The sequence below is a fragment of the Delphinus delphis genome, chromosome 17 (assembly GCF_949987515.2).
Source record: "Delphinus delphis chromosome 17, mDelDel1.2, whole genome shotgun sequence".
Lineage (NCBI taxonomy): Eukaryota > Metazoa > Chordata > Mammalia > Artiodactyla > Delphinidae > Delphinus > Delphinus delphis.
The window spans coordinates 34,029,567-34,043,953 of record NC_082699.1 but is presented as its reverse complement, the minus strand read 5'-3'; the positions used below and the strand labels follow the sequence as shown (position 1 = coordinate 34,043,953).

The following is a 14,387-nucleotide window of genomic DNA, read 5'->3' as shown; positions in this document are numbered from 1 at the left end:
GCTTGGGAGAGGGCTCCAGGGCGGTTACAAAGCTGCCTAGTAGCTGCAGAGCAGGGCTTCAGGCAGAAGCTCTGATGCCAGAGGGGCTCCTCAGAGGCCGCTGGACTTCAGAGACTCCTGTTTGTGCTCGACGGTGAGCCTTTCAAAGAGATACTCGCCCAGCACAGCCTGCGGACCAGCCAGCCTGCGGAGGTTGGTCAGGTGGTCGCCCATCTTCTTGATGAGTTTCACCTGCTCCTCCAGGAAGCGGCTCTCCAGGAAATCACAGAGGTGGGAGTCTGCGCGGGCGGAACCCAGGGCGCGCAGATCTGATAGTGCCTGGAGCAGGCTCTTCTCCCTAAGAATGGCGGCTTCCACAGCGTCCTGGGTTTTACCCCACTCATCTTGAGAAGGCTTCCACGCATCCTGGAAGAGGGCGCGGCCACAGCACTGGTTTTGCATTTTCAAGAGACGCTGGGCGCCCTCACACTTCTCCTCAGCCAGTTGGCGAAAAATGTGGCCCACACTGTCCAGAGTCCCATTGTTGCTGTCGAAATAGAAGTTCAGAGAGAGGTAAGTGTCCCCAGATGCATGTTGAACAGGCGGTGGACGGCGGCCTCCACCTCGATGGAATAATTCTGACGCACCTGTGAACTCGTGGTTGATCAGTGAGAAGGAGCTAAGCTCAAAAAACGGTGTTGGCCTGTCCTGGAGGCTGAGGATAGCTGAGTGGCTGATTCCAAAGGTTGCGACAGGAAGAAAGGTTGGAGGGTGGTCGGGGGCTGGAGCAAGGAGCGTCCCTGGGTCTGTTCATTCCAAACACTGTTGAAGCAAAAGACAGAACTGCAGGACTGCCGAGCGCACTGCCTCAAATAGGCTTTGCTATAAATGAACAAGAAGTCCAAGCAAGGACAAAACTTACCCTTCCCCCCACCAAAATAGCTGGCGATACTAGAATCTAGACCTGGGAAGGGATTCTTCCATTACTTTCTGAACATTCCAAGCCACTAGAGCAGTGGTTCTCAAAGTATGGTCACCTTGTAACCAAGCAGTACCCTATGGGGCCTTCCTAGGACAGACCCATCCCCCATATCCTCTGCTGTAGTTCCTCTCTGAAGTACTCAGATAATAGTATCTCAGGCATATTTCTTGAGTTTTCAGATGCTAAAAACCACCACCCAATGGAAGAAATTAACTCCTTGATGATCATGAGCACATAGCCCCCAGACCTTCTGGCACCTAAGGATGGATAATGTTACCTGCCCTGTGGCCTCCACATCAACCAATCAGAGGATTGTGCACGAGCTGATCACATTCCCTGGGACGTCCCTCCCTCACCTGGCCTTTAAAAATGCTTTGCTGAAATCCTTTGGAGATTTCAGGGTGTTTTGGAACTCGGGCCACCCCTCTCCTTGCTCGATCCTGCAATAAACCTTTCTCTGCTCCAGACTCCAACCTTTAGGTTTGTTTGGCCTCACTGTGCTTCAGACACACGAACCTGCATTCGGTAACAACCTGACCAGTTTTACCAGCGTCCCCTGATAATGTGTCAGATATTCAAGTTTTAGGGCCCTGTCCCAGCCCTATGGAATCAGCAACTCTGGTGGGGCTCAGTGATCTCTGTTATAACAGGCCCTCCAGATGATTTTTATTCACCTTAAAGTTTGAAAATATCTGCATTGTCAGCTGGCCAAAGCGTCCACCAGCAGGTGAAGGGGAGTGGTGCCTGGAAAAGATAGGGACCAGCCAAGGCAAGTACAGCAGCATTTGCCGTGGTAGTAATGGAGAATGCCTTTTCTCCACTGGTTGGCACAGACTAGGATCTGGGAGCAGTGGCAGGGTTATTTAGGATGCTTTACATTTCAATGTAGAGGGACCGCTGTCCTGGTTTGCCAGGGACTTCCCCTGTGTGAGCACTTAAAATCTCATCCTGGCAAACCCCTTAGCCCTGGGTTTGAAAAACGTAGGGAATAACATGAAATTTAGGGGAAACATGATCTAGGTTTTGGGCAAGTCACAAGTGCTATAAAGCTAAGCAAGTATGGACAACACTAGCGTTCTTTAGCCCTTTGCGGGGAGGTAAATCTGATTGGGTGAAAGGACTTATTGTTAAGAGATCTTTGTAGAAACATCCCCTTCTGCTTAGTCCGCTGGTTCTCAGTTCTGGTTAGACATTGGAATCGTCTGAGGAGATTTAAAATGATTTTATTGGTCTACGATGACCAACCGTCAGTGTGAGGGTTTTTAAAAAGTGCTTCAGATGATTCTAATGCACAACCAAATTTAGGTGCCACTGCTTAAGCTTTTGAACCGCTGCTGCATATTTTCATCTCATCTTCCTATGAGAATATCCAACTGTAGTTGAGGTTTGTTTTTTTTTTCTTTTTCTAACTGTCTTATTATAAGATTTACTGTCTTAAATAAGGTTGAATGTACAGAAAATCTTGCTAGTCCATCTGGTATAGCTGGATACTTAGAATAATATAGTTAAGATATATACCATTTAAGTATTGTGACTGGCCTTTTTTTTGAAATTAACATATGCATTGAATTAGTATGTTCTCTTTTGAAGTTGTTATGTTGGGGAGCTATACCTCTAATCTGCCATTGCTAAATATCTGGACACCTCTTATTAGGAATTGCTTTTAGAAATCTTTAGGGATTAAAACCAAGATTGCTGTATTATTTGTACTGGAACCACAAAAACCTCACAGAGTTCCCCCGCTGTACCTTCTACCCCCATCTCTAACCCTTGGCAACTTCTAATCTGTTCTCCATCTCCACGGTTTTGTTATTTTAAGAATAATATGTAAACATAATCATGAATTACTTAATCTTCGGAGATCGGCTTTTCAAAATTTTTCCCTCGGCATCATTCCCTTGAAGTTCATTTCAATTTTTGCATATATTAATAATTTGTTCCTTTCTGTTGCTCGGTAGTATTCTATCATAAGATTTTATCACAATTTGTTTCAACATTCATCCACTGAAAGACATTTGGGTAGTTGCCAGTTTTTGGCTATTATAAATAAAACTGCTATGAACATTTATGTGTAAGTTTCTGTGGGAACTTAATTAAGTTTTTGTTTCTTTTGGATAAATGCTCAAGAGTACAATTACTGCGTTGTAGGGTGAATCTACTTTTAGGATTAAAAGAGACTGTCAAGCTGTTGATCAGAGTGGCTAAACCATTTTATTTTCCCACCAGTGATGTGATATAATTTTTCTATGTACTCGCCAGCATTTGATGTTGTCACTATACTTTAATTTTAGTTACTCTCTGACATCTCATTATGGTCTTAATTGGCATTTCCCTAATGGCTAATGATGCTGAGCATCTTTTCATGTGCTCCTTTGCCGTGTGTATATTCTCTTCCATGAAATGTCTGTTCCTGTCTTCTGCCTATTTTCTAGTTGGATTTTTTTAAGTTGTTTGGAGAGTTCTTTGTATATTATAGATACAAGTCATTTGTCTCATATGGGATTTTCAAATATGTTTTCCTACTGTGTAATTTGAGTTTTCATCCACTTAAAAGGATCTTCTATGAAGCATTTTTAACTCATTTTGATGAGATCCAATTTATCAGTTTTTGCCTTTATTGATCATACTTTTGGTGTCAAGTCTAAGAATTATTCCCCTAGTTCTAGATGCCAAACATTCTCTCCTATTTTTTTTTCTAAAAATGTCCTGCTTTTACATTTAAGATTATGATCCACTTTGATTTAATTTTTGTGTAAGGTGTGGAGGTTAAGGTTCATTTTTTTTTGTTTTTGTCGAGGGATGTCCAACTGTTTCAGTACCATTTTTTGAAAAGTCTATTCTTCCTTGATAGCTTTTGCACTGCTGTCAAAAACAAGTTATATGTATTGATGTCAGTCTATTTCTGGGTTCTCTATTCCATTCCATTGATCTATGTATCTACCCTCCATCATTACTGCAAACTCTTGAAATTGGGTAGATTAATTCCTCCCATTTTCATCTTCCTTTACAAGTTGTTTTAGCTATTCTTCAGCCTCTTCTTACCATATAAATCTTAGAATAAGCTTGTCTATATCCACAAAAACCTTGAGGGCATTTTAAGAGTAATTGTGTTAAGCCTCTTAACTTGGGGAGAATTGACATCTTTATCATGTTGTGTTTTCTAATCCATGAACAAGGTATGTCTCCCTATTTGTTTGCGACTTAAAAATTTTTCTTCATCAGCATTTTGTAATTTTCAGTCTAGAGGTCCTATAAATGTCTTATTGGGCTTATATTTAAGTATTTATTTAGGTCAGTTGTAAATGGCATCACATAGTTTTATTTAAGCTTCTACACATTTATTAATATATAATTTGATAAAATTGTGGTGATCTTGTACTCTAAATCATTTACAAACTAATATTATTTCTCAAGCTTTTTGTGGATTCCTTGGTATTTTCTCCATTTAGATTATCATCTCATCTTCAGATACAGACAGTTTTACTTTTCCTTATTCAGTATAATAGGATATATTACTATTCAACATTCAGTAGGATATGTTCCTTCCTATGCAACGTAGTAGGAATAGTCCTTTTATCTTTTAAATAAACTTTTAAAAAATTTAACTTTTAAATTTATGTATTTATTTATTTTTGCTTTATTTTCTTACTAGAACCTCCAGTGATATATTTAATAAAAGTGGTGAGAGCAGATATCGGTGCCTTGTTTCTGATCTTACAGAGAAAGCATCCAGTCTTTCACAGTTAAATATCATGTCGGTATAGGTTGTTTGTAGGTCATCTTTATGAGTTTCAGTATGCTCCTTTTCTATTCCTAGTTTGCTTGGAGTTTTTTTTCTTCTTTTCTTAAAATCATGAATGGGATTGGATTTTGTCAAATGCTTTCTCTGCATTAATGGATAGGATCACATGACCTTTCCCCCTTAATCTATTGGATATGGTGGATTACACTGTTTAATTTTCAAATATTTAACCAACTTTGCATAACTGGAATAAATCCCACTTGGTCATGGTATATTATTCTTTTCATATATTTCTGGATTTAATTTGCTAATATTTGGCTGAGGGTTTTTCAGCCAATTTCATAAAAAATATTGGTCTGTAGGTTTCTTCTTTCTATACTATCCCTGTCTGGTTTTGGTATCAAGGTAATACTGGCTTCTTAAAATTAATTAGAAACTGTTCCCTCTACTTCTATTTCTTATCAAATCATGTAAAATTGGTGTTAATTCTTTAAGTCTTGGGTAAAAGTGAAACATCTAAGCCTGAACATTTCTTTTGGGAGTTTTTAAATGAAAAACCAGTGTTTCTAATGGTTACAGGAAAATTGAGATTATCTATTTCATCTTGGCTGAGTTTTGGTAGTTTTGGGTGTAGAAACATTGGCCCATTTCATCTACATTTTTGAATTTATAGTGTAGACTTGTTCATAGTAACTTGTCCCTCATTAACCTGCAGGATATGTCATGGTATCCCTGGTTGCATTTCTGATATCTGTGATTTGTGCCATCTCTCTGTTTAATCTTTATCAGTCTTTCTAGATCTTTATTGGTTAGATTGCTTATTTCAAAGAACCAGCCTTTTGTTTCATTGATTTTCCCCCCTATTTTCCTGTTTTCAGTTTCATGGATTTCTGTTTCATCTTTATTATTTCCTTCTTTCTGCTTGTTTAGTGTTTTTTCCTCTTCCTTTTTTACTATTTTAATATAGAAAATTAGATTATTGCTTTGAAATATTTTCTTTCCCAATTTAGTGCTATAAACTTCCATTTCAGCATTGCTTTCACTTCATTCCGCAAACTTTTGTCTGTTATATCTCCATTTTCTTTTATTCTATGCATTTAAAAATTTTTTCCTTGATGCTGTCTTTTTTACCTATGAGTTATTTGGAAGTGTGATGTTTAGTTTTCATGTGATTGAAGATTTTCCTGTTGTCTTTCTCTTATTGATTTCTAGTCTGATTCCATTATGGCTAGAGAACATACTCTCTATGATTTTAATTCTTTTAAATCTGCTAATGGTTTTTTATCACCCAGTATATGGTATATGAGTGAATGTTCCATGGACACTTCAATATGTATTCTGCTCTTACTGAGTGTGTTCTTTAAATGTCAGTTATATCCTGTTGATTGATGATGTTTTCAGTTCTTCCATATCCTTGCTGATTTTTCTCTCTGGTAGTTGTATAAATTGCTGTGTTGAAGTCTCAAATAATAATTGTGGATTTAAAACTTTCTCCTTTTACCTTTTTCAGTGTTTGCTTCATGCATTTTGAATTTCTGTTGTTTGGTGCACACACATTTAGTATCACTAGGTCATCTAGGTGGATTATTCCTGTTATCTTTATGTAATGACCCTCTTTGCCCCTAATAATTTCCTTTGCTCTGAAGTCTACTTTATCTGATATTAATATAGCCATTTCTGCTTTTTCTGATTAATGTTCACATGATATATCATTTTCATCCTTTTACTTTGAACTACCTATATCATGATGTTGAAAGTAAGCTTCTTATAGACAGTATATAGTTGGATCATGCTTGCGATTTTTTAATCTACTCTTCCAATCTCTGTCTTTGACTTGGTTATTTAGATCATTTACCGTTAATGTAATTATTGCCATGTCAAAGATTTGGTCTACCATGTTATTTTTTGTTTTGTCTTTTACCTTAGTTTCTCAATCCTGTGTTTCCCTTATTTTTCCTTCTTGTGGGTTACTTAAACATTTTTTAATAAGTCCATTTTAATTTAATTCATTTATAATCATTTGTGTATACTGTTTGTATAGTTTTCTTAGTGGTTGCTTTTGGCATTACAGTATACATATGTAACTTATCATAGCCTACTGGAATCAGTGTTTCATTACTTCAAGTGAAGTTAAAGTATGATTTTCTGTAGTATTTCCTTTCTCTACATTGAGAACCCCATCAGATGGTGTCATCATTTTTGCTTTGACCATCATATAGAATTTAAGAAACTCATGAGGCTAATGATAGTCTCTTATATTTACCCCATTTGTTTTCACCCATTCCATTGTTCCCCTTTTCTTTCTGAAGTTCCCAGTCTTCTGTTATTGTTTATGTTTTCATAACAGTAGGTGATATCTTGGATTTCCAGTGCAACTGGATATGAGTTTCAGGAAACACTGAGCCTGGCTCACTTAATGCTACTGAGTTGGAGGGTTTGTATATGTTGGGCCTGTTGGCACAGCAGATGCTAGCAGATTAGACTAATGTTGATGGGACTAGTGCCACAGGAGGATGGGTTCCCATTCAGGCTATGCTGCTGCTACAGTAGATCAAGTCCCCCTCTACCCCAAGTGTGGGGCAGTGACCTGCTGCTGTCACTGCTTTGTATTAGGCTCCTTTTGCCTCAGGTGTGTGGTGGGATCCCTTGGAAGCTGCTGCTGCTGCTGCTGTCAATCACAAGGTTAAATTCATTTCAGAAATACTTAAGTATAAATATATAGCCTGGCTCTTGTAGGACCTCTGTATTTTTTTTATTGCTTTCATACAAATTATCCCAAATTTAGTGACTCAAAACAACGTAAATTTATTACCTTACAAGTCTGACATTGGCCTCAATTGAGTAAAAGTGTTGGCAGGATCGACAGATGAATGGATAAAGATGTGGCACATATATACAATGGAATATTACTCACCATAAAAAGAAATGAAATTGAGTTATTTGTAGTGAAGTGGATTGACCTAGAGACTGTCATACAGAGTGAAGTAAGTCAGAAAGAGAAAAACAAATACCATATGCTAACACATATATATGGAATCTAAAAAAAAAAAGAAAAAATGGTTATGAAGAACCTAGCGGCAGGGCAGGAATAAAGACGCAGCCATAGAGAGTGGACTTGAGGACACAGGGATGGGGAAGGGTAATCTGGGATGAAGTGAGAGAGTGGCATGGACATATATACACTACCAAATGTAAAAGAGCTAGCTAGTGGGAAGCAGCCACAAAGCACAGGGAGATCAGCTCTGTGCTTTGTGTCCACCTAGATATGTGGGATAGGGAAGGGAGGGTGGGAGGGAGATGCAAGAGGGAGGAGATACGGGGATATATGTATATGTATAGCTGATTCACTTTGTTATGAAGCAGAAACTAACACGCCATTGTAAAGCAATTATACTCCAATAAAGATGGTTAAAAAAGAAAAAAAAGTGTTGGCAGAGCTACATTCTTTTCTGGAGGCTCTTAGGGGTGTTTCTGTTCCCTGGACTTTATCCGCTTCCAGTGGTCACTTGTAGTCCTTGACTCAGAGTCCCCTTTCTCCACCTACAAACCCCAAAATGTTGCATCTCTCTGATTCTGCTTCTATTAGGACATCTCTCTCTTTCTCTTTCTACAGTTGGGAATGGTTTTCTGCTTTTAAGGACTCATGCATTTAGATTTGTTCCATGAGGTAATCCAGGATAACCTTTCTATCTCAAGGCCTATAACTTCAGTCATATCTGCAACGTCCTCTTTACCATGTAAGGTAACATATTATTGGGTTCTAGGGATTAGGGTGAGGGCATTTTTAGGAGCCATTATGCTGCCTACCACACCCTTAACAAGTGACCTTGAGAAAATTACTGAGACTTTAAAGCCTTACTTTCCTCAAACATAAAATGGAAAGAAAGATAACTAGTTAATATCATGAAAGTGAAACAGTATATATGAAATCAACTAATTCAAAAAATAAGATTTCTTCTTTTTCTTTATGATTGGCATGATTCTCAGAGTTCAGTTACTTGAAGAGTTACTTTTTTTTAAACAGAACTGAGGAATTTCAGGGTTCAGGTGCTGTAAGATTGTCTGAATTATCTGAGTAACAATTAGCTAAGCACAGGTGTAAAGCATTTGATTTACTCCCTGGTGTCCTTTATCTTCTCATCCCACTAAATCCATATCCCTTGTCTAGCTCCAGCCAGTAGAGTCAGAGCTTGTTTTACTGTTTAACTAAAGTTCAATTTAAATTTGCTCTACATCTCCAGATTCTCAGCCCTGGTTGCATATTATAATCACCTGGGGAGATTTCAAGACCTACTTGATGCCAGAGTTTTACCTATCATGGATATTTGAGGAGGGACCTGGAATGAAATGCTCTAGCTTATGGTTTGGGGAGCCAAATCATAGTCTACACTGAGCCAAATCATTTGCGAGATCACCTCTAAAAAGCAATTTATCTGTGGTGACTGATGCTCTTCCTTTGTCAGTATGCTTGTCCCTCTTTGGGGGAAAAGAAGGGGAAAAAAAACCCAGCGGTTGGGCTGCCTGAATTATAACCTGATGCTGTGGAATTAGTGTTGGCTCAGAGCGCACATCTTCGGATACCCATTCTCTCTCCTGCTTCCTTGCATGAGCTTATATCCTCGGGCAGTTTTTCATCCACCACCCTCTTTTGCTTCTAATCTTAGCAAGTAAAGTCTCTCCTTAATGAAACAGCATTTCATGAGACTTACTGGGAGCATAGGTCTGTTCCAGACCTATCCTATGTTAGCTAAAGCAGATATAAGTGATGTATTTTTGGCATTCATCCTTGTGGGTTGGAGAGAGAAGACAGAATTTTATCCTTTAGGTGTCATATGACTGGGCAAATGGGCTCATTCCCTCTACTGCCTACCATGTAAAATACTGAGGGTGTTACCTCTAGAAGGTATCTTCTAGGTATCAAAATAGCTCAGATAAGTCATATTTCTCAGTAAAAGGTGACAAAACTATGGCTTAGGTGGTGAATTTTCCATGTCAATTTGTCTGGGCCACCATGCCCAGTTATTTGGTCAAATATTATTCTGGATATTTCTGTGATGGTGTTTTTGTGTTTTTAAAAATTTTTATGTTTTATTTATTTATAATTTTTGGCTGCATTGGGTCTTCGTTGCTGCACGTGGGCTTTCTCTATTTGCAGCAAGCGAGGGCTACTCTTTGTTGTGGTGTGCGGGCTTCTCATTGCGGTGGCTTCTCTTGTTGCAGAGCATGGGCGCTAGGTGCACGGGCTCAGTAGCTGTGGTGCATGGGCTTAGTTGCTCCACGGCATGTGAGATCTTCCCAGACCAGGGCTCAAACCCATGTCCCCTGCATGGGCAGGCGGATTCTTAACCACTGTGCCAGCAGGGTAGTCCCTGTGATGGTGTTTTTGGATGAAATTCATAATTAAATTTGTGGTGGACTTTGAGTAAAGCAGATTATCCTCCATGATATGCATGGGCCTCATCCAATCAGTTGAAGCTCTTAATAAAGACTGACCTCCCTGTCGCAAAAAGGAATTCTGCCAGAAGACTTACAGAAATTGAACTGCAACTCTTCCGAGAGTCTCTAGACAGCCTAACCTGCAGATTTTGAATTTACCAAGCCTCTATTATTGTGTGAACCAATTGTTTAAAATCTCTCTCTCTTTCTCTATCTTTATATAGATATGGATATAGATCTAGGTATCAATATCGATATCTAGATCTATATCTGTCAGTATATATGGGCACATTGTATACACATGCTGTTGGTTCTGTTTTTCTGGAGAACCTTGACTAATACAGTGGCCCATATAAATAAAAGGACAAACCCAAGTTCACCCAGGTAGAAAGTAGTACAATGAGAACTGGAACTTAAGGCCTCATGACTCATTCAGCCGTGAACACTGACCCAGAACTGGCGTCCGCACACTCTGGCCCACTGTTCAGATCTCGCTTGATTCCTGGTTTTGTACATAACGTTTTGCTTGAACCCAGCCGCACTCATTCATTAACGTATTGTGCATGGCTGTTTCTGTGCTGCAGCAGCAGATGGGCAGTTGCAATGGAGACGTATGGTACAGAAAATCCAAAATATTTACTATCTGACCCTTTACAAAAAAGATCTGCTGACCCCTGCTCTAGGATGCCATCTGATTTCTGATAGCACTGAGGAGAATAATTCATGCACATTGGGATAGATTGTTAATCTCATGTCCTCCTTAGGTCAAAGATCTCTTAAATGCTCACCCTTGCAATAGCCAGCTTGGGGAGCATTGTCTGAGGATGCAGAAATTTTTCTTGCCAGGTCTTTCCAATCCACACTGCTCCCCGACTATGGTTCTTAAAACCTATTTTTTTAAAAATTTTTATTGGAGTATAGTTGATTTACAGTGTTGTGTTAGTTTCAGGTGTAGAGCAAAGTGAATCAGTTATACATGTACATATATCCACTTTTTTTTTTTTCTTTTTTCAGTACGCGGGCCTCTCACTGTTGTGGCCTTTCCCGTTGTGGAGCACAGGCTCCAGACGCGCAGGCTCAGCAGCCATGGCTCACGGGCCCAGCCGCTCCGCGGCATGTGGGATCTTCGCGGACCGGGGCACGAACCCGAGTCCCCTGCATCAGCAGGCCGACTCTCAACCACTGTGCCACCAGGGAAGCCCCACTTTTATTTTTTTTTTGGAGTCTTTTCCAAATAGCCCATTACAGAGTACTGAATGGAGTTCCCTGGGCTAATAAGAAGAGCAGGTTCTTATTAGTTATCTATTTTATGTATAGTAGTGTGTATATTTCAGTCCCAATCTCCCAATTTAGCCTCCCTGCCACAATCCCCTGGTAACCCTAAGTTTGTTTTCTACATCCGTGCCTCTGCTTCTAAAACCTGTCTATTTTAACCAACTACCACTCATTGCTTACTGTCTCTGGCTTCATGTACTTGATAATAAATCTACTTCTTGTTCTATCCTGGATGACATGTTCCAAGGACTGAGATAATATCTTATTCTACATAATTTGTCCTTGATATTGTCTATCTTGGGGTCTTCATCTATGTCCCAAAGAAGACAGTCACTCTGTCTTCTAGTACTAATACCACATTTTATGGCATGAATTTGACCCAATGCACTGAACTATCCCTTTAGAAGCTGTATGCAACCTGTCACTGGGTTTTAGCACAGGGGTAGAACTCAGATTAGTGATCATATTTAAACAAATCTACTTGACCAGAAACTTTTTGTCTCACCATTTATTACACAAGTAACTTCTGTCTTTGCATCTATGATGTAAATATTTTTAATTTCCTAAATTATCTGAAAAATTATTTAGAGCTTCCATTTCAGTAGGCATTGGAATTGCTGTGTTATGACTATTTCATTATTTTATTTCCAAGTGTTAAATTAGGCTTCAAGCTTTGGGCAAGAGTAGACAGGAAAGGGTTTCAAAGAAATGAAGAGTGGGAAAAACTTCTGATGCAAGGGAGACTTAATAAAGATTTGATTTTGAATCAATAATTTATAATAAGGGTTTGAGTTTGAATCAATAATTTATGTCATTGCAAAATAGCTCCCTGGTAAAATTCCATTCTTTGGTAATCATTAAGTACAGAAATTAACAATCAAAATATGCAGTGATCTTCTTCATTTTCTAAAAACAAACCTATATCTAGATGAGAGGAGAATTCATCTCATAACTCAGGCTCTGGACTTACGACTCCAAGTCCTGTCTTCTTTCAACCATACCTGCTAAGTTTCTGTCTAACTTCTTGAGCATGAGGTAATGGCGTCAGCTTTCATCCCCTTCCTCAGTATATAGCTTGGTGAGTATGAGTAAGGGATCTAAAACTTGAGAACCTGGGTTCAAATCTTGACTCTAAAATTTACTTGTTGAGTACTCTTGAGCATGTTATCTGTTTTTGCCTCAGTTTTCTCATCTATAAAATAGAGATACCATTACTTCTCTCAGGGAGTTGCTATGAGGGTGAAAGAGAAAATTCATACAATGCAAGAATTTATCAGTTCTTGGAAAACAATAAATACCGAAAAATAATGTTAGCCATTATCAAGGCCCCCTCATTTTATGGATAATATAGATTAGTTTATATAGGTCTAATATTTACATATGCATAAACATTTTGTACCTATGTGTGTGTATACGTTCTTCTTAGAAAGTGAGCAGTCAACATTCACATCTAAAAATCTGTGCTCTGTGAAATGTAGATATCCTGTGTACAGACACAGTGCTATAGTTATCTATTGCTACATAATAAAGAAGTCCAAACTTAGTGGTGAAATAAACAAAAATTTTAATATGTGCCCAGATTCTGTGGGTCAGCAATTCAAACAGTACACAGAGGAGATGGCTTGTTGCTACTCCATGACTGATGTCTGGAACCTCAGCTCATGAGGATTCAGATGGCTGGGGCTGGAATCATCTAGATAATTTTAATTCACATGTCTGGCCCTTGAAGACTGGGCCCAACAAGGACTGTTGACTGGAGTGCCTATAGATGGCTGCCCAGGTGGCTTGGACTTCTCATAACGTGGTAGTTAGGATTCAAGATAGAGTATTCCAAGAGAATGAGTGTCCAGGGTTGAAGCATTCCACGAGAATCATGCAAAAGCTGCATGACCTTTTATGACCTAGTCTTAGATGTTACATAGCATCACTTTCATTATATACTATTGCAGGCGTTGGAGACCTTTTTCCATAAAGTGTCAGACAGTCAATATTTTAGGCTTTACAAGCCATACAGTCTCTTTTGCAACTACTTAGCTCTGCTGCTGTGATGTGAAAACAGACACAAACAATACATATACTAAGGAACATGGCTGTGTTCCAATAAAGCTTCATTTATAAAAGCTGGTAGAGGCCTAGACTTGGCCCACCAGCCATAATTTACTGACCCCTGCTCTATTGTTTGAAGCCATGGAAAGCCTGCCTAAATTCAAGGGAAAATGCCCACATCTGGATGCGAAGAATGGCAATGAATCTGAGACCCTGTATTAAAACCACTACATATGGGATATTTATAAGAGGATCTGTCTGCATACCTTGTTTCTCCCATGTATGCTGGATATGAGGTATTGGGACATCTTACATCTCTGTAAGCCTGGGTCAGGGTCAAAGTTGGAATCTGAACTCAATGACCTTGATTTCTGGAATAATCGGTAACTCTAATTACGATTTGCTTACACTCCTTACCCCAATAAATATACCACAAAAGATAGATTTCAAGTAAACAATTGCTTTATGGCAGATTTTTATTGTCTCCATTGACAGAATTATTCCATTTTGGTTGGAAAGCATGAGTTTTGTTTCTTTCCTACAGAGATCTGCAACTTTTCAGATGTGGCATTTCATTCTACTGAGAGGATGATGTAGGTTTTTATCAGGGCAGGCTGAGTTCACTCAGATCGTACTAATGCTTACAGGAATAACCGAAACTGGAACACGGGCTTCCAGGTTTTCCTGTCCTGTGCTCTTTCCGGTAGGTGCCATTGTCTGCTGGGTCTGGCAGTAATAATTTCTGACCTTTACCTCTCTATGCTCTTGTGAAGTGGTTTGGGGCTTTGTTAGCTTTCTTATGAGTTTGTACTAAATTGTGTCCATAAAGTAGGCTGAATTCCTCAGGGAAGGATGATAGCTGTTACTGTGTTATTACTGCAAATGTTGTGTTGGTTACCTTTTTTTCTTTTCTTTTGTCCAGTTGTA

General features: G+C 39.0%; 1 pseudogene; it reads right to left on the bottom strand.

Annotated features, from left to right (window-relative positions):
- LOC132440326 (ferritin light chain pseudogene) lies at positions 1 to 12,413 on the bottom strand (annotated as a pseudogene).
- Between the last annotated feature and the right edge of the window lie 1,974 nt (positions 12,414 to 14,387).